The sequence below is a fragment of the Phyllobates terribilis genome, unplaced genomic scaffold, assembly GCF_046119375.1.
Source record: "Phyllobates terribilis strain yellow unplaced genomic scaffold, ASM4611937v1 Scaffold_196__1_contigs__length_3587587, whole genome shotgun sequence".
NCBI lineage: Eukaryota > Metazoa > Chordata > Amphibia > Anura > Dendrobatidae > Phyllobates > Phyllobates terribilis.
The window spans coordinates 3,511,693-3,535,598 of NW_027362956.1; the positions used below are offsets into that span (position 1 = coordinate 3,511,693).

The following is a 23,906-nucleotide window of genomic DNA, read 5'->3' on the forward strand; positions in this document are numbered from 1 at the left end:
GCGCTAACTTTTTCTTTTTTCCCTACATGATGGCTAATATTAACTTATTTTCCATTAATGTCAGGAGCATCAAGGACAAGTTCAGACGTCAGACTATTTATGCCTTCCTTACTTCCCAGTTGTGTGATGTTTATATGTTGCAGGAATGTTCCCTTCCCTCCTCTAGGTCCTTCAAACATCTGGCCAGGGAGTGGTCCCACGGTCCATCCTACTGGTCCGGTGGGGGTGACTGCAAGTCTGCGGGGGTCGCAATTCTGATCAGGGGGGGCGCATTCACGCTTGAGTCCGTCCAGGAGCTCATCTGCGGCAGGGCTCTTGTTGTAGATGGCAACTGGGCAGGAGAACCTGTCAGGTTCATCAACGTGTATGCGTCCCCACTGAAGAATGAGCGTTTGGAGCTTTTCCAGACCCTGCGGCTTCAGCTTGCCACCACCAGGACCTTAGTGATGGCCGGCGATTTCAACTGCCCCATCGAGGAGGATGGTCGTAGTTCTGGCACATCTGCCAAGTTGGACATCACGTCCAAGCTGCTCATCGAGATGGTAACCGAGGCCTCTCTTCAGGACGTGGTGGGCTCCATGGGGAGAGGCTCCACGAACTATTCGTGGAGCCGACCCGATGGCTCACTCCGCTCCAGGATTGACTTTGTGTTCACCTCTCGGGCAGTCAGGCAGAGTAGGCACTCGATGGTCCCCTGCTTCTTCTCCGACCACAGAGCCATTCACTTACAAGGTGTCCTCGGCGACGGTTTTCCGTCCGGCCCCGGCTCCTGGAAGCTGAATTGTGCTCTGCTGGCTCAGGATGAAGTCGTGTAGGAGCTGAGAGCAGCCTACGCAATGTGGCAGTCCTACAAAGGTAGCTTCCAAACAGTCTCTGATTGGTGGGAATATGTTAAACTTGAGTTTCGCTGTTTCTTTCAGGCCAAGGGTCGACAACAGGCGTGTGAGAAGAGGAGGGACTTCAGAGGGCTGCAGCACGAGCTGCGGTCGCTGCAGGACCTTCTTCACTGCGGCTGGGACGTGAGGGAGGAGCTGGAGGAGACCAAGAAGAGCCTGAAAAGGCACTTTGAGGAGGAGTCCAAGCGAATCGTCTTCCGTTCCAAAGTGGAGAATCTGGAGAAGGGTGAGAAATGTAACTCATTCTTTTTAAGGAAACTTCATGCCGGTCACACGCCCCTGAACGAGCTGCGAGACGAGAGCGGAAACATGCGACGTGGGAAGGAGGACGTGATGAGGGTCGTCAGCGACTTCTACAGCGAACTCTACTCCCACAAGACTAGCGACCCCAACGCTGCTGATAAGTTCCTGTCAGGTATCACTAACCATCTTGATCCTGCAGGCACGGCAGCCTTGGACAAACCTCTGATGGTGGGCGAATTGCTCTCTGCCGCTAAATCCTTTAGGACCGGCAGGACCCCGGGCAGTGATGGTCTTCCAGCGGAGCTCTATGTAGCGCTGGGAGACCTCATCTGTCCGGACCTGTTGGACCTGTACGAGGAGATGGTGGTGGAGGGTAGAATGCCTCCATCTTTGAGGGAAGGAATGGTCACGATCCTGTACAAGCGGAAGGGAGAGAGGTGCGACCTGAGGAATTGGCGTCCCATCACTCTGCTCAACGTGGACTACAAGATCCTGGCCAAGACGATGGCGACACGACTTAAGACGGTCATCGGACGGATCATCCACCCGGACCAGACCTGCGGCATCCCTGGACGTCGCATCGTAGACAGCCTCGCTCTCGTGCGGGACACGGTCGAGTACATCAAGGTCCGCCGCGCACACGCGGCCCTGGTCTCCTTGGATCAGGAGAAGGCCTTCGACCGGGTTTCCCACGAGTTCATGGGCCGAGCTCTGCACCGGTTAGGTTTGGGTAACATGTTTTGTTCGTATGTCCGTCTGATGTATTTTGATATCCACAGCTCGGTGTTGGTGAACGGCTGGAAGACTGACCCCTTCCCTGTCCTCTCTGGGGTCAGACAAGGCTGCCCTCTATCACCTCTTCTTTTTGTTTGTGTTATAGAACTCTTCGCAGAGGCTATCCGGCAGAATGGAGAGATCAGAGGGATCACCGCACCGGGTCCGGGACGACACGAGGTCAAGTGCTCGCTCTACATGGACGACGTCACCGTCTTCTGCGCTGATCGTGGTTCAGTCGACGCCCTCGTCCAGACGTGTGAGAGGTTCGGCCGGGCTTCAGGGGCCAAAGTCAACTGCAGGAAGTCGGAAGCCATGCTCTTCGGGGATTGGCAGCCGGCCTCCTCCGCCCCCTTCCCCTTCAACATTCAACCAGATTTCCTCAAGGTGCTGGGAGTCTGGTTCGGGAAGGAAGGAGCGGCCCTCAAGTCCTGGCAAGAACGCTTGGCCAAGGTGAAGCAACGGATCGGACTCTGGAGCCTCAGACACCTCACTTGTGAGGGTAAGGCACTCGTCCTGCGTAATGAGGTCCTGCCCGTCTTGCAGTACACGGCGCAGGCCTGGCCCCCACACGTCACTGTGTGCAGGGCCATTACCAGGACAGTGTTTCACTTTGTCTGGGGATCCAAGATGGACAGAGTCAGGCGGGCCGTCATGTACAAGGAGCCTCGCAAGGGTGGGAAGGGCGTTCCAGATATCCCCACCCTCCTGCGATCCTCTTTTGTGTGTGATTGTGTCCGCCGGACTTTGCAAGTCAAGAATGGCTCCGCGGGCAGGTCCATGTCTCGCTTCTTCCTGCTTCCTCTTTGGAGGCGACTCGGCTGGGACAAGTGGGACAGCTCCTTCCCCTACAACTGGACGACGCCATGGTTCTACGGAGACGTCGTTCGATTTGTGGGGGAACATCAACTGGAGGGACTCAAGCCCGACTTGTGGAAGCCCAAAACTATCCACAAGCTCATCAGAGCCAAGGATGACGTGGAGAATATCACAGGACTTCACCAGGACACGCTGGAGACTGTGTGGACAAATGTGTCGTCTGACAGGCTGACCAACGGGCACAAGGACTTGTCGTGGATGGCGATTCAGGGCGGACTGCCCGTCCGGTCATTCATGCATGCCCGGAACCTGTGCAAGACCCGGTACTGCCCAAGGTGCCCCTTCGTAGAGGAAACATCTTTGCACACTTTTTGGAACTGCGGATTTGCACAGCGCCTGTTGACTGCCCTTGAGGACGACCTGAGGAACTCTGTCCCCAGGGCGAGCCTATCGCACCATTCTGTGCTTTACGGACTCTTCCCTGGGGTTCATACTGTCGGAGACATCCAGGATGCTTGGCGCCTTATGAACTGCTTCAAGGATGCCGTTTGGGTCGCCAGGAACCGGCTCATCTTGAGGAGGGAGAGGATGTCCATCCAGGACTGCCGCAGGCTGATCCACAGCCTGCTCAGAGACTATTCCTTCGTGGACGGTCCGGAGGACGAGGATGAGGACTAAACCCCTCCTCCCCCTCTCCCCTTATGTGTCTTGTCTTTCAATAAAGCTTCGGGCCTGTGATTTTCCCCTCCCCATCCCCTTTTTCCCAATCCCCATCCCTTATCACGGTTCGTCGTACTGTATTGATTGACATGCTTTTTCTTTCAGATTGAGTGTTTTGTGTAGCATAGGGGTGTGATGTGTCTAGTTAGTGCGTCGTATCCTCATGCTATGTAAATATGATGTAGAATTCTGTGTGTACTGGGCTGCGGCACTGTACACTGTCTGTTAACTTATTTTTTGTGCTAATAAAAGATATATTCAATCAAAAAAATCTGTTCTTATCAGTTTAATATCTGATACGTCCCCTATCTGGGGACCATATATTAAATGGATTTTTAGAACAGGGAGATGGAAAAAGAGCTTGCTCTGTCCACTCCACGCATTGACCTGGTATTGCAGTATCTCCAGGACCGGTGCACCCCTTCTTTAATGCAGTTTCTAAAATCAGAAAGAATTGAATTCAATGCTTTTTGTTCATTTTGCTTGTTTGTCGGATTTTGGGATGGACTCTTTGGCTTTGCTTTTCTTCTCCTCATTGGATTTTTCATGTTAAAAGTTGCAGAAGCCAGATGACAAGCTCATTTTGGTTCAACTTCAGCAACTGTGCATTGCATTGCCATGTAATGTAATGTAATGCAATGCTATCTATCTAGCTCTCCCTCTATACTTCCTTTTGGATAAACAGACATATTAGGCAAGCATTTTGGAGCTTTCACCTAAATAACTACAGGTGGTGAGATAAGCTGCACAATATAATTGACCTTTCAGTATATTGTTGCACACACACCATCTATTTAGCAAATGCCCTTGTTATCAACAGCAGCCTTTTAAACTCACCTGAGCTAACAGGTATGTGAGCTGGTTACTCTGCTGCGCTTAAAATTTCTTTTTTGGTTTGCTACAATGCCTTTTCTGAAACGTTGTCTCCCTCTGCTGGAACACTGACTTCTTTCAATTAATGCCTGCAGACTATAAAAGAGAAACCAACCCAAAAAGTTTGGTTGATTAGTCTGTGGCATTCTTTTAAACTGTTGCTTATGGCGGTCTCTGTGAGCTTCTCAGTGACATTCAGCCATCCAGGTATCCCGCCTGCAGTAGACGGAATGTGGCAATGGAACGCTGGCTGCGCGTGTCATAATAGGCTCTGAGCCTTTATATACCTGCGCACAGCAGCAGCCACCTTCAGTCTGCTGCTGGACAGCCAGCAGCAGCAGCAGCAGGAGAGGTAATTAATCAGCAACCCTCCTGCTAAGGGTAGACAGCTGCTCGTTCCACCCCCCCCCCCCGCCTTAATTGGTTCTCCTCCCTTCCAACGGTGTTGAGGCGGGTGGGAACAGCCGGGGGTTGAGGGTACTGTGCTAAAAGAGGTGGAGTTATGCAGATCTAAAACGCGTGGATTGCAGCAGCAGCAAGCCGAAAAGTGCAGGCATGTGAGGGATCTAGAGGTTGACAGCATGTCTTCTTAACGGGAGTCCAGGTGGCCATCTCCACAAATGGACTTTTCAGAATCCTTGGGTGGCACCGTAGTCGGAAACCAATTCTGGTTATCGCTTCTCGGCCTTTTGGCTAAGATCAAGTGTAGTATCTGTTCTTATCAGTTTAATATCTGATACGTCCCCTATCTGGGGACCATATATTAAATGGATTTTTAGAACAGGGAGATGGAAAAAGAGCTTGCTCTGTCCACTCCACGCATTGACCTGGTATTGCAGTATCTCCAGGACCGGTGCACCCCTTCTTTAATGCAGTTTCTAAAATCAGAAAGAATTGAATTCAATGCTTTTTGTTCATTTTGCTTGTTTGTCGGATTTTGGGATGGACTCTTTGGCTTTGCTTTTCTTCTCCTCATTGGATTTTTCATGTTAAAAGTTGCAGAAGCCAGATGACAAGCTCATTTTGGTTCAACTTCAGCAACTGTGCATTGCATTGCCATGTAATGTAATGTAATGCAATGCTATCTATCTAGCTCTCCCTCTATACTTCCTTTTGGATAAACAGACATATTAGGCAAGCATTTTGGAGCTTTCACCTAAATAACTACAGGTGGTGAGATAAGCTGCACAATATAATTGACCTTTCAGTATATTGTTGCACACACACCATCTATTTAGCAAATGCCCTTGTTATCAACAGCAGCCTTTTAAACTCACCTGAGCTAACAGGTATGTGAGCTGGTTACTCTGCTGCGCTTAAAATTTCTTTTTTGGTTTGCTACAATGCCTTTTCTGAAACGTTGTCTCCCTCTGCTGGAACACTGACTTCTTTCATTTAATGCCTGCAGACTATAAAAGAGAAACCAACCCAAAAAGTTTGGTTGATTAGTCTGTGGCATTCTTTTAAACTGTTGCTTATGGCGGTCTCTGTGAGCTTCTCAGTGACATTCAGCCATCCAGGTATCCCGCCTGCAGTAGACGGAATGTGGCAATGGAACGCTGGCTGCGCGTGTCATAATAGGCTCTGAGCCTTTATATACCTGCGCACAGCAGCAGCCACCTTCAGTCTGCTGCTGGACAGCCAGCAGCAGCAGCAGCAGGAGAGGTAATTAATCAGCAACCCTCCTGCTAAGGGTAGACAGCTGCTCGTTCCACCCCCCCCCCGCCTTAATTGGTTCTCCTCCCTTCCAACGGTGTTGAGGCGGGTGGGAACAGCCGGGGGTTGAGGGTACTGTGCTAAAAGAGGTGGAGTTATGCAGATCTAAAACGCGTGGATTGCAGCAGCAGCAAGCCGAAAAGTGCAGGCATGTGAGGGATCTAGAGGTTGACAGCATGTCTTCTTAACGGGAGTCCAGGTGGCCATCTCCACAAATGGACTTTTCAGAATCCTTGGGTGGCACCGTAGTCGGAAACCAATTCTGGTTATCGCTTCTCGGCCTTTTGGCTAAGATCAAGTGTAGTATCTGTTCTTATCAGTTTAATATCTGATACGTCCCCTATCTGGGGACCATATATTAAATGGATTTTTAGAACAGGGAGATGGAAAAGAGCTTGCTCTGTCCACTCCACGCATTGACCTGGTATTGCAGTATCTCCAGGACCGGTGCACCCCTTCTTTAATGCAGTTTCTAAAATCAGAAAGAATTGAATTCAATGCTTTTTGTTCATTTTGCTTGTTTGTCGGATTTTGGGATGGACTCTTTGGCTTTGCTTTTCTTCTCCTCATTGGATTTTTCATGTTAAAAGTTGCAGAAGCCAGATGACAAGCTCATTTTGGTTCAACTTCAGCAACTGTGCATTGCATTGCCATGTAATGTAATGTAATGCAATGCTATCTATCTAGCTCTCCCTCTATACTTCCTTTTGGATAAACAGACATATTAGGCAAGCATTTTGGAGCTTTCACCTAAATAACTACAGGTGGTGAGATAAGCTGCACAATATAATTGACCTTTCAGTATATTGTTGCACACACACCATCTATTTAGCAAATGCCCTTGTTATCAACAGCAGCCTTTTAAACTCACCTGAGCTAACAGGTATGTGAGCTGGTTACTCTGCTGCGCTTAAAATTTCTTTTTTGGTTTGCTACAATGCCTTTTCTGAAACGTTGTCTCCCTCTGCTGGAACACTGACTTCTTTCATTTAATGCCTGCAGACTATAAAAGAGAAACCAACCCAAAAAGTTTGGTTGATTAGTCTGTGGCATTCTTTTAAACTGTTGCTTATGGCGGTCTCTGTGAGCTTCTCAGTGACATTCAGCCATCCAGGTATCCCGCCTGCAGTAGACGGAATGTGGCAATGGAACGCTGGCTGCGCGTGTCATAATAGGCTCTGAGCCTTTATATACCTGCGCACAGCAGCAGCCACCTTCAGTCTGCTGCTGGACAGCCAGCAGCAGCAGCAGCAGGAGAGGTAATTAATCAGCAACCCTCCTGCTAAGGGTAGACAGCTGCTCGTTCCACCCCCCCCCCCGCCTTAATTGGTTCTACTCCCTTCCAACGGTGTTGAGGCGGGTGGGAACAGCCGGGGGTTGAGGGTACTGTGCTAAAAGAGGTGGAGTTATGCAGATCTAAAACGCGTGGATTGCAGCAGCAGCAAGCCGAAAAGTGCAGGCATGTGAGGGATCTAGAGGTTGACAGCATGTCTTCTTAACGGGAGTCCAGGTGGCCATCTCCACAAATGGACTTTTCAGAATCCTTGGGTGGCACCGTAGTCGGAAACCAATTCTGGTTATCGCTTCTCGGCCTTTTGGCTAAGATCAAGTGTAGTATCTGTTCTTATCAGTTTAACATCTGATACGTCCCCTATCTGGGGACCATATATTAAATGGATTTTTAGAACAGGGAGATGGAAAAAGAGCTTGCTCTGTCCACTCCACGCATTGACCTGGTATTGCAGTATCTCCAGGACCGGTGCACCCCTTCTTTAATGCAGTTTCTAAAATCAGAAAGAATTGAATTCAATGCTTTTTGTTCATTTTGCTTGTTTGTCGGATTTTGGGATGGACTCTTTGGCTTTGCTTTTCTTCTCCTCATTGGATTTTTCATGTTAAAAGTTGCAGATGCCAGATGACAAGCTCATTTTGGTTCAACTTCAGCAACTGTGCATTGCATTGCCATGTAATGTAATGTAATGCAATGCTATCTATCTAGCTCTCCCTCTATACTTCCTTTTGGATAAACAGACATATTAGGCAAGCATTTTGGAGCTTTCACCTAAATAACTACAGGTGGTGAGATAAGCTGCACAATATAATTGACCTTTCAGTATATTGTTGCACACACACCATCTATTTAGCAAATGCCCTTGTTATCAACAGCAGCCTTTTAAACTCACCTGAGCTAACAGGTATGTGAGCTGGTTACTCTGCTGCGCTTAAAATTTCTTTTTTGGTTTGCTACAATGCCTTTTCTGAAACGTTGTCTCCCTCTGCTGGAACACTGACTTCTTTCATTTAATGCCTGCAGACTATAAAAGAGAAACCAACCCAAAAAGTTTGGTTGATTAGTCTGTGGCATTCTTTTAAACTGTTGCTTATGGCGGTCTCTGTGAGCTTCTCAGTGACATTCAGCCATCCAGGTATCCCGCCTGCAGTAGACGGAATGTGGCAATGGAACGCTGGCTGCGCGTGTCATAATAGGCTCTGAGCCTTTATATACCTGCGCACAGCAGCAGCCACCTTCAGTCTGCTGCTGGACAGCCAGCAGCAGCAGCAGCAGGAGAGGTAATTAATCAGCAACCCTCCTGCTAAGGGTAGACAGCTGCTCGTTCCACCCCCCCCCCCCGCCTTAATTGGTTCTACTCCCTTCCAACGGTGTTGAGGCGGGTGGGAACAGCCGGGGGTTGAGGGTACTGTGCTAAAAGAGGTGGAGTTATGCAGATCTAAAACGCGTGGATTGCAGCAGCAGCAAGCCGAAAAGTGCAGGCATGTGAGGGATCTAGAGGTTGACAGCATGTCTTCTTAACGGGAGTCCAGGTGGCCATCTCCACAAATGGACTTTTCAGAATCCTTGGGTGGCACCGTAGTCGGAAACCAATTCTGGTTATCGCTTCTCGGCCTTTTGGCTAAGATCAAGTGTAGTATCTGTTCTTATCAGTTTAATATCTGATACGTCCCCTATCTGGGGACCATATATTAAATGGATTTTTAGAACAGGGAGATGGAAAAAGAGCTTGCTCTGTCCACTCCACGCATTGACCTGGTATTGCAGTATCTCCAGGACCGGTGCACCCCTTCTTTAATGCAGTTTCTAAAATCAGAAAGAATTGAATTCAATGCTTTTTGTTCATTTTGCTTGTTTGTCGGATTTTGGGATGGACTCTTTGGCTTTGCTTTTCTTCTCCTCATTGGATTTTTCATGTTAAAAGTTGCAGAAGCCAGATGACAAGCTCATTTTGGTTCAACTTCAGCAACTGTGCATTGCATTGCCATGTAATGTAATGTAATGCAATGCTATCTATCTAGCTCTCCCTCTATACTTCCTTTTGGATAAACAGACATATTAGGCAAGCATTTTGGAGCTTTCACCTAAATAACTACAGGTGGTGAGATAAGCTGCACAATATAATTGACCTTTCAGTATATTGTTGCACACACACCATCTATTTAGCAAATGCCCTTGTTATCAACAGCAGCCTTTTAAACTCACCTGAGCTAACAGGTATGTGAGCTGGTTACTCTGCTGCGCTTAAAATTTCTTTTTTGGTTTGCTACAATGCCTTTTCTGAAACGTTGTCTCCCTCTGCTGGAACACTGACTTCTTTCATTTAATGCCTGCAGACTATAAAAGAGAAACCAACCCAAAAAGTTTGGTTGATTAGTCTGTGGCATTCTTTTAAACTGTTGCTTATGGCGGTCTCTGTGAGCTTCTCAGTGACATTCAGCCATCCAGGTATCCCGCCTGCAGTAGACGGAATGTGGCAATGGAACGCTGGCTGCGCGTGTCATAATAGGCTCTGAGCCTTTATATACCTGCGCACAGCAGCAGCCACCTTCAGTCTGTAGCTGGACAGCCAGCAGCAGCAGCAGCAGGAGAGGTAATTAATCAGCAACCCTCCTGCTAAGGGTAGACAGCTGCTCGTTCCACCCCCCCCCCCGCCTTAATTGGTTCTCCTCCCTTCCAACGGTGTTGAGGCGGGTGGGAACAGCCGGGGGTTGAGGGTACTGTGCTAAAAGAGGTGGAGTTATGCAGATCTAAAACGCGTGGATTGCAGCAGCAGCAAGCCGAAAAGTGCAGGCATGTGAGGGATCTAGAGGTTGACAGCATGTCTTCTTAACGGGAGTCCAGGTGGCCATCTCCACAAATGGACTTTTCAGAATCCTTGGGTGGCACCGTAGTCGGAAACCAATTCTGGTTATCGCTTCTCGGCCTTTTGGCTAAGATCAAGTGTAGTATCTGTTCTTATCAGTTTAATATCTGATACGTCCCCTATCTGGGGACCATATATTAAATGGATTTTTAGAACAGGGAGATGGAAAAAGAGCTTGCTCTGTCCACTCCACGCATTGACCTGGTATTGCAGTATCTCCAGGACCGGTGCACCCCTTCTTTAATGCAGTTTCTAAAATCAGAAAGAATTGAATTCAATGCTTTTTGTTCATTTTGCTTGTTTGTCGGATTTTGGGATGGACTCTTTGGCTTTGCTTTTCTTCTCCTCATTGGATTTTTCATGTTAAAAGTTGCAGAAGCCAGATGACAAGCTCATTTTGGTTCAACTTCAGCAACTGTGCATTGCATTGCCATGTAATGTAATGTAATGCAATGCTATCTATCTAGCTCTCCCTCTATACTTCCTTTTGGATAAACAGACATATTAGGCAAGCATTTTGGAGCTTTCGCCTAAATAACTACAGGTGGTGAGATAAGCTGCACAATATAATTGACCTTTCAGTATATTGTTGCACACACACCATCTATTTAGCAAATGCCCTTGTTATCAACAGCAGCCTTTTAAACTCACCTGAGTTAACAGGTATGTGAGCTGGTTACTCTGCTGCGCTTAAAATTTCTTTTTTGGTTTGCTACAATGCCTTTTCTGAAACGTTGTCTCCCTCTGCTGGAACACTGACTTCTTTCATTTAATGCCTGCAGACTATAAAAGAGAAACCAACCCAAAAAGTTTGGTTGATTAGTCTGTGGCATTCTTTTAAACTGTTGCTTATGGCGGTCTCTGTGAGCTTCTCAGTGACATTCAGCCATCCAGGTATCCCGCCTGCAGTAGACGGAATGTGGCAATGGAACGCTGGCTGCGCGTGTCATAATAGGCTCTGAGCCTTTATATACCTGCGCACAGCAGCAGCCACCTTCAGTCTGCTGCTGGACAGCCAGCAGCAGCAGCAGCAGGAGAGGTAATTAATCAGCAACCCTCCTGCTAAGGGTAGACAGCTGCTCGTTCCACCCCCCCCCCGCCTTAATTGGTTCTCCTCCCTTCCAACGGTGTTGAGGCGGGTGGGAACAGCCGGGGGTTGAGGGTACTGTGCTAAAATAGGTGGAGTTATGCAGATCTAAAACGCGTGGATTGCAGCAGCAGCAAGCCGAAAAGTGCAGGCATGTGAGGGATCTAGAGGTTGACAGCATGTCTTCTTAACGGGAGTCCAGGTGGCCATCTCCACAAATGGACTTTTCAGAATCCTTGGGTGGCACCGTAGTCGGAAACCAATTCTGGTTATCGCTTCTCGGCCTTTTGGCTAAGATCAAGTGTAGTATCTGTTCTTATCAGTTTAATATCTGATACGTCCCCTATCTGGGGACCATATATTAAATGGATTTTTAGAACAGGGAGATGGAAAAAGAGCTTGCTCTGTCCACTCCACGCATTGACCTGGTATTGCAGTATCTCCAGGACCGGTGCACCCCTTCTTTAATGCAGTTTCTAAAATCAGAAAGAATTGAATTCAATGCTTTTTGTTCATTTTGCTTGTTTGTCGGATTTTGGGATGGACTCTTTGGCTTTGCTTTTCTTCTCCTCATTGGATTTTTCATGTTAAAAGTTGCAGAAGCCAGATGACAAGCTCATTTTGGTTCAACTTCAGCAACTGTGCATTGCATTGCCATGTAATGTAATGTAATGCAATGCTATCTATCTAGCTCTCCCTCTATACTTCCTTTTGGATAAACAGACATATTAGGCAAGCATTTTGGAGCTTTCACCTAAATAACTACAGGTGGTGAGATAAGCTGCACAATATAATTGACCTTTCAGTATATTGTTGCACACACACCATCTATTTAGCAAATGCCCTTGTTATCAACAGCAGCCTTTTAAACTCACCTGAGCTAACAGGTATGTGAGCTGGTTACTCTGCTGCGCTTAAAATTTCTTTTTTGGTTTGCTACAATGCCTTTTCTGAAACGTTGTCTCCCTCTGCTGGAACACTGACTTCTTTCATTTAATGCCTGCAGACTATAAAAGAGAAACCAACCCAAAAAGTTTGGTTGATTAGTCTGTGGCATTCTTTTAAACTGTTGCTTATGGCGGTCTCTGTGAGCTTCTCAGTGACATTCAGCCATCCAGGTATCCCGCCTGCAGTAGACGGAATGTGGCAATGGAACGCTGGCTGCGCGTGTCATAATAGGCTCTGAGCCTTTATATACCTGCGCACAGCAGCAGCCACTTTCAGTCTGCTGCTGGACAGCCAGCAGCAGCAGCAGCAGGAGAGGTAATTAATCAGCAACCCTCCTGCTAAGGGTAGACAGCTGCTCGTTCCACCCCCCCCCCGCCTTAATTGGTTCTCCTCCCTTCCAACGGTGTTGAGGTGGGTGGGAACAGCCGGGGGTTGAGGGTACTGTGCTAAAAGAGGTGGAGTTATGCAGATCTAAAACGCGTGGATTGCAGCAGCAGCAAGCCGAAAAGTGCAGGCATGTGAGGGATCTAGAGGTTGACAGCATGTCTTCTTAACGGGAGTCCAGGTGGCCATCTCCACAAATGGACTTTTCAGAATCCTTGGGTGGCACCGTAGTCGGAAACCAATTCTGGTTATCGCTTCTCGGCCTTTTGGCTAAGATCAAGTGTAGTATCTGTTCTTATCAGTTTAATATCTGATACGTCCCCTATCTGGGGACCATATATTAAATGGATTTTTAGAACAGGGAGATGGAAAAAGAGCTTGCTCTGTCCACTCCACGCATTGACCTGGTATTGCAGTATCTCCAGGACCGATGCACCCCTTCTTTAATGCAGTTTCTAAAATCAGAAAGAATTGAATTCAATGCTTTTTGTTCATTTTGCTTGTTTGTCGGATTTTGGGATGGACTCTTTGGCTTTGCTTTTCTTCTTCTCATTGGATTTTTCATGTTAAAAGTTGCAGAAGCCAGATGACAAGCTCATTTTGGTTCAACTTCAGCAACTGTGCATTGCATTGCCATGTAATGTAATGTAATGCAATGCTATCTATCTAGCTCTCCCTCTATACTTCCTTTTGGATAAACAGACATATTAGGCAAGCATTTTGGAGCTTTCACCTAAATAACTACAGGTGGTGAGATAAGCTGCACAATATAATTGACCTTTCAGTATATTGTTGCACACACACCATCTATTTAGCAAATGCCCTTGTTATCAACAGCAGCCTTTTAAACTCACCTGAGCTAACAGGTATGTGAGCTGGTTACTCTGCTGCGCTTAAAATTTCTTTTTTGGTTTGCTACAATGCCTTTTCTGAAACGTTGTCTCCCTCTGCTGGAACACTGACTTCTTTCATTTAATGCCTGCAGACTATAAAAGAGAAACCAACCCAAAAAGTTTGGTTGATTAGTCTGTGGCATTCTTTTAAACTGTTGCTTATGGCGGTCTCTGTGAGCTTCTCAGTGACATTCAGCCATCCAGGTATCCCGCCTGCAGTAGACGGAATGTGGCAATGGAACGCTGGCTGCGCGTGTCATAATAGGCTCTGAGCCTTTATATACCTGCGCACAGCAGCAGCCACCTTCAGTCTGCTGCTGGACAGCCAGCAGCAGCAGCAGCAGGAGAGGTAATTAATCAGCAACCCTCCTGCTAAGGGTAGACAGCTGCTCGTTCCACCCCCCCCCCCGCCTTAATTGGTTCTCCTCCCTTCCAACGGTGTTGAGGCGGGTGGGAACAGCCGGGGGTTGAGGGTACTGTGCTAAAAGAGGTGGAGTTATGCAGATCTAAAACGCGTGGATTGCAGCAGCAGCAAGCCGAAAAGTGCAGGCATGTGAGGGATCTAGAGGTTGACAGCATGTCTTCTTAACGGGAGTCCAGGTGGCCATCTCCACAAATGGACTTTTCAGAATCCTTGGGTGGCACCGTAGTCGGAAACCAATTCTGGTTATCGCTTCTCGGCCTTTTGGCTAAGATCAAGTGTAGTATCTGTTCTTATCAGTTTAATATCTGATACGTCCCCTATCTGGGGACCATATATTAAATGGATTTTTAGAACAGGGAGATGGAAAAAGAGCTTGCTCTGTCCACTCCACGCATTGACCTGGTATTGCAGTATCTCCAGGACCGGTGCACCCCTTCTTTAATGCAGTTTCTAAAATCAGAAAGAATTGAATTCAATGCTTTTTGTTCATTTTGCTTGTTTGTCGGATTTTGGGATGGACTCTTTGGCTTTGCTTTTCTTCTCCTCATTGGATTTTTCATGTTAAAAGTTGCAGAAGCCAGATGACAAGCTCATTTTGGTTCAACTTCAGCAACTGTGCATTGCATTGCCATGTAATGTAATGTAATGCAATGCTATCTATCTAGCTCTCCCTCTATACTTCCTTTTGGATAAACAGACATATTAGGCAAGCATTTTGGAGCTTTCACCTAAATAACTACAGGTGGTGAGATAAGCTGCACAATATAATTGACCTTTCAGTATATTGTTGCACACACACCATCTATTTAGCAAATGCCCTTGTTATCAACAGCAGCCTTTTAAACTCACCTGAGCTAACAGGTATGTGAGCTGGTTACTCTGCTGCGCTTAAAATTTCTTTTTTGGTTTGCTACAATGCCTTTTCTGAAACGTTGTCTCCCTCTGCTGGAACACTGACTTCTTTCATTTAATGCCTGCAGACTATAAAAGAGAAACCAACCCAAAAAGTTTGGTTGATTAGTCTGTGGCATTCTTTTAAACTGTTGCTTATGGCGGTCTCTGTGAGCTTCTCAGTGACATTCAGCCATCCAGGTATCCCGCCTGCAGTAGACGGAATGTGGCAATGGAACGCTGGCTGCGCGTGTCATAATAGGCTCTGAGCCTTTATATACCTGCGCACAGCAGCAGCCACCTTCAGTCTGCTGCTGGACAGCCAGCAGCAGCAGCAGCAGGAGAGGTAATTAATCAGCAACCCTCCTGCTAAGGGTAGACAGCTGCTCGTTCCACCCCCCCCCCCCGCCTTAATTGGTTCTCCTCCCTTCCAACGGTGTTGAGGCGGGTGGGAACAGCCGGGGGTTGAGGGTACTGTGCTAAAAGAGGTGGAGTTATGCAGATCTAAAACGCGTGGATTGCAGCAGCAGCAAGCCGAAAAGTGCAGGCATGTGAGGGATCTAGAGGTTGACAGCATGTCTTCTTAACGGGAGTCCAGGTGGCCATCTCCACAAATGGACTTTTCAGAATCCTTGGGTGGCACCGTAGTCGGAAACCAATTCTGGTTATCGCTTCTCGGCCTTTTGGCTAAGATCAAGTGTAGTATCTTTTGAAAAGGCAGTTTTGTCCTTGGGCTGCCCTAGTAAATTGATGCATATTACACACTGGTTTGGTGCACTTGTTAGTACGCCAGGTGGCTCATAGAGTTATCTGATGGAAAACATGGCCCTCCAGGATCGAAGTCACTAGGCTGGGTAAGTGTGAGGGCTTTGGAGCAATGTGCCCCAGGAGTAGGCGCCCTGGTGGGAGTCCAAGCTTACTGGGACTGGGAACCCCAGAAAGACTTGGCTTCGTAGCACGCCGCACCTTTGCCAATCATACTTTCTGAGCAACCCCCCCTATTCCTGGCCTCCAGGCTAGGAAGGGGAATTTTTATAAACCCGGTGGGAGGTCCGGTCAGCTTTGGGCTGAGAAACCAACACAGGCTCCAGCTCCACTAGGGTGGCAGCCTAGATGGAAGCTGGGAGCACGAAAACGGCTCTTCTCCGGCTTCGGCTAGGGAGAGCATCGGAGATCCCTGACCCTCGCTGTGGCCTTCTGGCTCGGAGGGATGGGGATGGTTTATTGGGGACCCTCTCCTCCGGGAAGGGTCCACATGAATCCTCGCCTCGTGCGCTGTTTTGGTGTGACTTCGGTCACATTTTTCAGTGCCTTGGATGCAGCTTCAATCAAAAAATCTGTTCTTATCAGTTTAATATCTGATACGTCCCCTATCTGGGGACCATATATTAAATGGATTTTTAGAACAGGGAGATGGAAAAAGAGCTTGCTCTGTCCACTCCACGCATTGACCTGGTATTGCAGTATCTCCAGGACCGGTGCACCCCTTCTTTAATGCAGTTTCTAAAATCAGAAAGAATTGAATTCAATGCTTTTTGTTCATTTTGCTTGTTTGTCGGATTTTGGGATGGACTCTTTGGCTTTGCTTTTCTTCTCCTCATTGGATTTTTCATGTTAAAAGTTGCAGAAGCCAGATGACAAGCTCATTTTGGTTCAACTTCAGCAACTGTGCATTGCATTGCCATGTAATGTAATGTAATGCAATGCTATCTATCTAGCTCTCCCTCTATACTTCCTTTTGGATAAACAGACATATTAGGCAAGCATTTTGGAGCTTTCACCTAAATAACTACAGGTGGTGAGATAAGCTGCACAATATAATTGACCTTTCAGTATATTGTTGCACACACACCATCTATTTAGCAAATGCCCTTGTTATCAACAGCAGCCTTTTAAACTCACCTGAGCTAACAGGTATGTGAGCTGGTTACTCTGCTGCGCTTAAAATTTCTTTTTTGGTTTGCTACAATGCCTTTTCTGAAACGTTGTCTCCCTCTGCTGGAACACTGACTTCTTTCATTTAATGCCTGCAGACTATAAAAGAGAAACCAACCCAAAAAGTTTGGTTGATTAGTCTGTGGCATTCTTTTAAACTGTTGCTTATGGCGGTCTCTGTGAGCTTCTCAGTGACATTCAGCCATCCAGGTATCCCGCCTGCAGTAGACGGAATGTGGCAATGGAACGCTGGCTGCGCGTGTCATAATAGGCTCTGAGCCTTTATATACCTGCGCACAGCAGCAGCCACCTTCAGTCTGCTGCTGGACAGCCAGCAGCAGCAGCAGCAGGAGAGGTAATTAATCAGCAACCCTCCTGCTAAGGGTAGACAGCTGCTCGTTCCACCCCCCCCCCCGCCTTAATTGGTTCTCCTCCCTTCCAACGGTGTTGAGGCGGGTGGGAACAGCCGGGGGTTGAGGGTACTGTGCTAAAAGAGGTGGAGTTATGCAGATCTAAAACGCGTGGATTGCAGCAGCAGCAAGCCGAAAAGTGCAGGCATGTGAGGGATCTAGAGGTTGACAGCATGTCTTCTTAACGGGAGTCCAGGTGGCCATCTCCACAAATGGACTTTTCAGAATCCTTGGGTGGCACCGTAGTCGGAAACCAATTCTGGTTATCGCTTCTCGGCCTTTTGGCTAAGATCAAGTGTAGTATCTGTTCTTATCAGTTTAATATCTGATACGTCCCCTATCTGGGGACCATATATTAAATGGATTTTTAGAACAGGGAGATGGAAAAAGAGCTTGCTCTGTCCACTCCACGCATTGACCTGGTATTGCAGTATCTCCAGGACCGGTGCACCCCTTCTTTAATGCAGTTTCTAAAATCAGAAAGAATTGAATTCAATGCTTTTTGTTCATTTTGCTTGTTTGTCGGATTTTGGGATGGACTCTTTGGCTTTGCTTTTCTTCTCCTCATTGGATTTTTCATGTTAAAAGTTGCAGAAGCCAGATGACAAGCTCATTTTGGTTCAACTTCAGCAACTGTGCATTGCATTGCCATGTAATGTAATGTAATGCAATGCTATCTATCTAGCTCTCCCTCTATACTTCCTTTTGGATAAACAGACATATTAGGCAAGCATATTGGAGCTTTCACCTAAATAACTACAGGTGGTGAGATAAGCTGCACAATATAATTGACCTTTCAGTATATTGTTGCACACACACCATCTATTTAGCAAATGCCCTTGTTATCAACAGCAGCCTTTTAAACTCACCTGAGCTAACAGGTATGTGAGCTGGTTACTCTGCTGCGCTTAAAATTTCTTTTTTGGTTTGCTACAATGCCTTTTCTGAAACGTTGTCTCCCTCTGCTGGAACACTGACTTCTTTCATTTAATGCCTGCAGACTATAAAAGAGAAACCAACCCAAAAAGTTTGGTTGATTAGTCTGTGGCATTCTTTTAAACTGTTGCTTATGGCGGTCTCTGTGAGCTTCTCAGTGACATTCAGCCATCCAGGTATCCCGCCTGCAGTAGACGGAATGTGGCAATGGAACGCTGGCTGCGCGTGTCATAATAGGCTCTGAGCCTTTATATACCTGCGCACAGCAGCAGCCACCTTCAGTCTGCTGCTGGACAGCCAGCAGCAGCAGCAGCAGGAGAGGTAATTAATCAGCAACCCTCCTGCTAAGGGTAGACAGCTGCTCGTTCCACCCCCCCCCCGCCTTAATTGGTTCTCCTCCCTTCCAACGGTGTTGAGGCGGGTGGGAACAGCCGGGGGTTGAGGGTACTGTGCTAAAAGAGGTGGAGTTATGCAGATCTAAAACGCGTGGATTGCAGCAGCAGCAAGCCGAAAAGTGCAGGCATGTGAGGGATCTAGAGGTTGACAGCATGTCTTCTTAACGGGAGTCCAGGTGGCCATCTCCACAAATGGACTTTTCAGAATCCTTGGGTGGCACCGTAGTCGGAAACCAATTCTGGTTATCGCTTCTCGGCCTTTTGGCTAAGATCAAGTGTAGTATCTGTTCTTATCAGTTTAATATCTGATACGTCCCCTATCTGGGGACCATATATTAAATGGATTTTTAGAACAGGGAGATGGAAAAAGAGCTTGCTCTGTCCACTCCACGCATTGACCTGGTATTGCAGTATCTCCAGGACCGGTGCACCCCTTCTTTAATGCAGTTTCTAAAATCAGAAAGAATTGAATTCAATGCTTTTTGTTCATTTTGCTTGTTTGTCGGATTTTGGGATGGACTCTTTGGCTTTGCTTTTCTTCTCCTCATTGGATTTTTCATGTTAAAAGTTGCAGAAGCCAGATGACAAGCTCATTTTGGTTCAACTTCAGCAACTGTGCATTGCATTGCCATGTAATGTAATGTAATGCAATGCTATCTATCTAGCTCTCCCTCTATACTTCCTTTTGGATAAACAGACATATTAGGCAAGCATTTTGGAGCTTTCACCTAAATAACTACAGGTGGTGAGATAAGCTGCACAATATAATTGACCTTTCAGTATATTGTTGCACACACACCATCTATTTAGCAAATGCCCTTGTTATCAACAGCAGCCTTTTAAACTCACCTGAGCTAACAGGTATGTGAGCTGGTTACTCTGCTGCGCTTAAAATTTCTTTTTTGGTTTGCTACAATGCCTTTTCTGAAACGTTGTCTCCCTCTGCTGGAACACTGACTTCTTTCATTTAATGCCTGCAGACTATAAAAGAGAAACCAACCCAAAAAGTTTGGTTGATTAGTCTGTGGCATTCTTTTAAACTGTTGCTTATGGCGGTCTCTGTGAGCTTCTCAGTGACATTCAGCCATCCAGGTATCCCGCCTGCAGTAGACGGAATGTGGCAATGGAACGCTGGCTGCGCGTGTCATAATAGGCTCTGAGCCTTTATATACCTGCGCACAGCAGCAGCCACCTTCAGTCTGCTGCTGGACAGCCAGCAGCAGCAGCAGCAGGAGAGGTAATTAATCAGCAACCCTCCTGCTAAGGGTAGACAGCTGCTCGTTCCACCCCCCCCCCGCCTTAATTGGTTCTCCTCCCTTCCAACGGTGTTGAGGCGGGTGGGAACAGCCGGGGGTTGAGGGTACTGTGCTAAAAGAGGTGGAGTTATGCAGATCTAAAACGCGTGGATTGCAGCAGCAGCAAGCCGAAAAGTGCAGGCATGTGAGGGATCTAGAGGTTGACAGCATGTCTTCTTAACGGGAGTCCAGGTGGCCATCTCCACAAATGGACTTTTCAGAATCCTTGGGTGGCACCGTAGTCGGAAACCAATTCTGGTTATCGCTTCTCGGCCTTTTGGCTAAGATCAAGTGTAGTATCTGTTCTTATCAGTTTAATATCTGATACGTCCCCTATCTGGGGACCATATATTAAATGGATTTTTAGAACAGGGAGATGGAAAAAGAGCTTGCTCTGTCCACTCCACGCATTGACCTGGTATTGCAGTATCTCCAGGACCGGTGCACCCCTTCTTTAATGCAGTTTCTAAAATCAGAAAGAATTGAATTCAATGCTTTTTGTTCATTTTGCTTGTTTGTCGGATTTTGGGATGGACTCTTTGGCTTTGCTTTTCTTCTCCTCATTGGATTTTTCATGTTAAAAGTTGCAGAAGCCAGATGACAAGCTCATTTTGGTTCAACTTCAGCAACTGTGCATTGCATTGCCATGTAATGTAATGTAATGCAATGCTATCTATCTAGCTCTCCCTCTATACTTCCTTTTGGATAAACAGACATATTAGGCAAGCATTTTGGAGCTTTCACCTAAATAACTACAGGTGGTGAGATAAGCTGCACAATATAATTGACCTTTCGGTATATTGTTGCACACACACCATCTATTTAGCAAATGCCCTTGTTATCAACAGCAGCCTTTTAAACTCACCTGAGCTAACAGGTATGTGAGCTGGTTACTCTGCTGCGCTTAAAATTTCTTTTTTGGTTTGCTACAATGCCTTTTCTGAAACGTTGTCTCCCTCTGCTGGAACACTGACTTCTTTCATTTAATGCCTGCACACTATAAAAGAGAAACCAACCCAAAAAGTTTGGTTGATTAGTCTGTGGCATTCTTTTAAACTGTTGCTTATGGCGGTCTCTGTGAGCTTCTCAGTGACATTCAGCCATCCAGGTATCCCGCCTGCAGTAGACGGAATGTGGCAATGGAACGCTGGCTGCGCGTGTCATAATAGGCTCTGAGCCTTTATATACCTGCGCACAGCAGCAGCCACCTTCAGTCTGCTGCTGGACAGCCAGCAGCAGCAGCAGCAGGAGAGGTAATTAATCAGCAACCCTCCTGCTAAGGGTAGACAGCTGCTCGTTCCACCCCCCCCCCCGCCTTAATTGGTTCTCCTCCCTTCCAACGGTGTTGAGGCGGGTGGGAACAGCCGGGGGTTGAGGGTACTGTGCTAAAAGAGGTGGAGTTATGCAGATCTAAAACGCGTGGATTGCAGCAGCAGCAAGCCGAAAAGTGCAGGCATGTGAGGGATCTAGAGGTTGACAGCATGTCTTCTTAACGGGAGTCCAGGTGGCCATCTCCACAAATGGACTTTTCAGAATCCTTGGGTGGCACCGTAGTCGGAAACCAATTCTGGTTATCGCTTCTCGGCCTTTTGGCTAAGATCAAGTGTAGTATCTGTTCTTATCAGTTTAATATCTGATACGTCCCCTATCTGGGGACCATATATTAAATGGATTTTTAGAACAGGGAGATGGAAAAAGAGCTTGCTCTGTCCACTCCACGCATTGACCTGGTATTGCAGTATCTCCAGGACCGGTGCACCCCTTCTTTAATGCAGTTTCTAAAATCAGAAAGAATTGAATTCAATGCTTTTTGTTCATTTTGCTTGTTTGTCGGATTTTGGGATGGACTCTTTGGCTTTGCTTTTCTTCTCCTCATTGGATTTTTCATGTTAAAAGTTGCAGAAGCCAGATGACAAGCTCATTTTGGTTCAACTTCAGCAACTGTGCATTGCATTGCCATGTAATGTAATGTAATGCAATGCTATCTATCTAGCTCTCCCTCTATACTTCCTTTTGGATAAACAGACATATTAGGCAAGCATTTTGGAGCTTTCACCTAAATAACTACAGGTGGTGAGATAAGCTGCACAATATAATTGACCTTTCAGTATATTGTTGCACACACACCATCTATTTAGCAAATGCCCTTGTTATCAACAGCAGCCTTTTAAACTCACCTGAGCTAACAGGTATGTGAGCTGGTTACTCTGCTGCGCTTAAAATTTCTTTTTTGGTTTGCTACAATGCCTTTTCTGAAACGTTGTCTCCCTCTGCTGGAACACTGACTTCTTTCATTTAATGCCTGCAGACTATAAAAGAGAAACCAACCCAAAAAGTTTGGTTGATTAGTCTGTGGCATTCTTTTAAACTGTTGCTTATGGCGGTCTCTGTGAGCTTCTCAGTGACATTCAGCCATCCAGGTATCCCGCCTGCAGTAGACGGAATGTGGCAATGGAACGCTGGCTGCGCGTGTCATAATAGGCTCTGAGCCTTTATATACCTGCGCACAGCAGCAGCCACCTTCAGTCTGCTGCTGGACAGCCAGCAGCAGCAGCAGCAGGAGAGGTAATTAATCAGCAACCCTCCTGCTAAGGGTAGACAGCTGCTCGTTCCACCCCCCCCCCCCGCCTTAATTGGTTCTCCTCCCTTCCAACGGTGTTGAGGCGGGTGGGAACAGCCGGGGGTTGAGGGTACTGTGCTAAAAGAGGTGGAGTTATGCAGATCTAAAACGCGTGGATTGCAGCAGCAGCAAGCCGAAAAGTGCAGGCATGTGAGGGATCTAGAGGTTGACAGCATGTCTTCTTAACGGGAGTCCAGGTGGCCATCTCCACAAATGGACTTTTCAGAATCCTTGGGTGGCACCGTAGTCGGAAACCAATTCTGGTTATCGCTTCTCGGCCTTTTGGCTAAGATCAAGTGTAGTATCTGTTCTTATCAGTTTAATATCTGATACGTCCCCTATCTGGGGACCATATATTAAATGGATTTTTAGAACAGGGAGATGGAAAAAGAGCTTGCTCTGTCCACTCCACGCATTGACCTGGTATTGCAGTATCTCCAGGACCGGTGCACCCCTTCTTTAATGCAGTTTCTAAAATCAGAAAGAATTGAATTCAATGCTTTTTGTTCATTTTGCTTGTTTGTCGGATTTTGGGATGGACTCTTTGGCTTTGCTTTTCTTCTCCTCATTGGATTTTTCATGTTAAAAGTTGCAGAAGCCAGATGACAAGCTCATTTTGGTTCAACTTCAGCAACTGTGCATTGCATTGCCATGTAATGTAATGTAATGCAATCCTATCTATCTAGCTCTCCCTCTATACTTCCTTTTGGATAAACAGACATATTAGGCAAGCATTTTGGAGCTTTCACCTAAATAACTACAGGTGGTGAGATAAGCTGCACAATATAATTGACCTTTCAGTATATTGTTGCACACACACCATCTATTTAGCAAATGCCCTTGTTATCAACAGCAGCCTTTTAAACTCACCTGAGCTAACAGGTATGTGAGCTGGTTACTCTGCTGCGCTTAAAATTTCTTTTTTGGTTTGCTACAATGCCTTTTCTGAAACGTTGTCTCCCTCTGCTGGAACACTGACTTCTTTCATTTAATGCCTGCAGACTATAAAAGAGAAACCAACCCAAAAAGTTTGGTTGATTAGTCTGTGGCATTCTTTTAAACTGTTGCTTATGGCGGTCTCTGTGAGCTTCTCAGTGACATTCAGCCATCCAGGTATCCCGCCTGCAGTAGACGGAATGTGGCAATGGAACGCTGGCTGCGCGTGTCATAATAGGCTCTGAGCCTTTATATACCTGCACACAGCAGCAGCCACCTTCAGTCTGCTGCTGGACAGCCAGCAGCAGCAGCAGCAGGAGAGGTAATTAATCAGCAACCCTCCTGCTAAGGGTAGACAGCTGCTCGTTCCACCCCCCCCCCGCCTTAATTGGTTCTCCTCCCTTCCAACGGTGTTGAGGCGGGTGGGAACAGCCGGGGGTTGAGGGTACTGTGCTAAAAGAGGTGGAGTTATGCAGATCTAAAACGCGTGGATTGCAGCAGCAGCAAGCCGAAAAGTGCAGGCATGTGAGGGATCTAGAGGTTGACAGCATGTC

The 23,906-nt window shown here is 46.9% G+C and overlaps 15 non-coding genes and 1 pseudogene across 15 annotated transcripts; all 16 read left to right on the forward strand.

Moving 5' to 3' along the window:
* The first annotated feature begins 3,682 nt into the window (after positions 1–3,682).
* Positions 3,683–3,876, forward strand: LOC141213521 (U2 spliceosomal RNA). The gene has a single exon (XR_012283019.1). It is a non-coding gene; the product is annotated as a U2 spliceosomal RNA (small nuclear RNA).
* Positions 3,877–4,998: 1,122 nt separating this feature from the next.
* LOC141213407 (U2 spliceosomal RNA) lies at positions 4,999–5,189 on the forward strand. Its single transcript, XR_012282908.1, has one exon. It is a non-coding gene; the product is annotated as a U2 spliceosomal RNA (small nuclear RNA).
* Positions 5,190–6,309: 1,120 nt separating this feature from the next.
* LOC141213465 (U2 spliceosomal RNA) lies at positions 6,310–6,499 on the forward strand. The gene has a single exon (XR_012282966.1). It is a non-coding gene; the product is annotated as a U2 spliceosomal RNA (small nuclear RNA).
* Positions 6,500–7,620: 1,121 nt separating this feature from the next.
* LOC141213442 (U2 spliceosomal RNA) lies at positions 7,621–7,811 on the forward strand. Its single transcript, XR_012282944.1, has one exon. It is a non-coding gene; the product is annotated as a U2 spliceosomal RNA (small nuclear RNA).
* Positions 7,812–8,933: 1,122 nt separating this feature from the next.
* Positions 8,934–9,124, forward strand: LOC141213408 (U2 spliceosomal RNA). Its single transcript, XR_012282909.1, has one exon. It is a non-coding gene; the product is annotated as a U2 spliceosomal RNA (small nuclear RNA).
* A 1,121-nt stretch (positions 9,125–10,245) lies between these two features.
* On the forward strand, positions 10,246–10,436 carry LOC141213409 (U2 spliceosomal RNA). The gene has a single exon (XR_012282910.1). It is a non-coding gene; the product is annotated as a U2 spliceosomal RNA (small nuclear RNA).
* Positions 10,437–11,556: 1,120 nt separating this feature from the next.
* Positions 11,557–11,747, forward strand: LOC141213411 (U2 spliceosomal RNA). The gene has a single exon (XR_012282912.1). It is a non-coding gene; the product is annotated as a U2 spliceosomal RNA (small nuclear RNA).
* A 1,120-nt stretch (positions 11,748–12,867) lies between these two features.
* On the forward strand, positions 12,868–13,058 carry LOC141213443 (U2 spliceosomal RNA). Its single transcript, XR_012282945.1, has one exon. It is a non-coding gene; the product is annotated as a U2 spliceosomal RNA (small nuclear RNA).
* A 1,121-nt stretch (positions 13,059–14,179) lies between these two features.
* Positions 14,180–14,370, forward strand: LOC141213413 (U2 spliceosomal RNA). The gene has a single exon (XR_012282913.1). It is a non-coding gene; the product is annotated as a U2 spliceosomal RNA (small nuclear RNA).
* A 1,122-nt stretch (positions 14,371–15,492) lies between these two features.
* LOC141213550 (U2 spliceosomal RNA) lies at positions 15,493–15,608 on the forward strand (annotated as a pseudogene).
* A 524-nt stretch (positions 15,609–16,132) lies between these two features.
* Positions 16,133–16,314, forward strand: LOC141213511 (U2 spliceosomal RNA). Its single transcript, XR_012283010.1, has one exon. It is a non-coding gene; the product is annotated as a U2 spliceosomal RNA (small nuclear RNA).
* A 1,121-nt stretch (positions 16,315–17,435) lies between these two features.
* LOC141213414 (U2 spliceosomal RNA) lies at positions 17,436–17,626 on the forward strand. The gene has a single exon (XR_012282914.1). It is a non-coding gene; the product is annotated as a U2 spliceosomal RNA (small nuclear RNA).
* Positions 17,627–18,746: 1,120 nt separating this feature from the next.
* Positions 18,747–18,937, forward strand: LOC141213415 (U2 spliceosomal RNA). Its single transcript, XR_012282915.1, has one exon. It is a non-coding gene; the product is annotated as a U2 spliceosomal RNA (small nuclear RNA).
* Positions 18,938–20,057: 1,120 nt separating this feature from the next.
* LOC141213416 (U2 spliceosomal RNA) lies at positions 20,058–20,248 on the forward strand. The gene has a single exon (XR_012282916.1). It is a non-coding gene; the product is annotated as a U2 spliceosomal RNA (small nuclear RNA).
* Positions 20,249–21,369: 1,121 nt separating this feature from the next.
* LOC141213417 (U2 spliceosomal RNA) lies at positions 21,370–21,560 on the forward strand. Its single transcript, XR_012282917.1, has one exon. It is a non-coding gene; the product is annotated as a U2 spliceosomal RNA (small nuclear RNA).
* A 1,122-nt stretch (positions 21,561–22,682) lies between these two features.
* Positions 22,683–22,873, forward strand: LOC141213418 (U2 spliceosomal RNA). The gene has a single exon (XR_012282918.1). It is a non-coding gene; the product is annotated as a U2 spliceosomal RNA (small nuclear RNA).
* Positions 22,874–23,906: the final 1,033 nt, after the last annotated feature.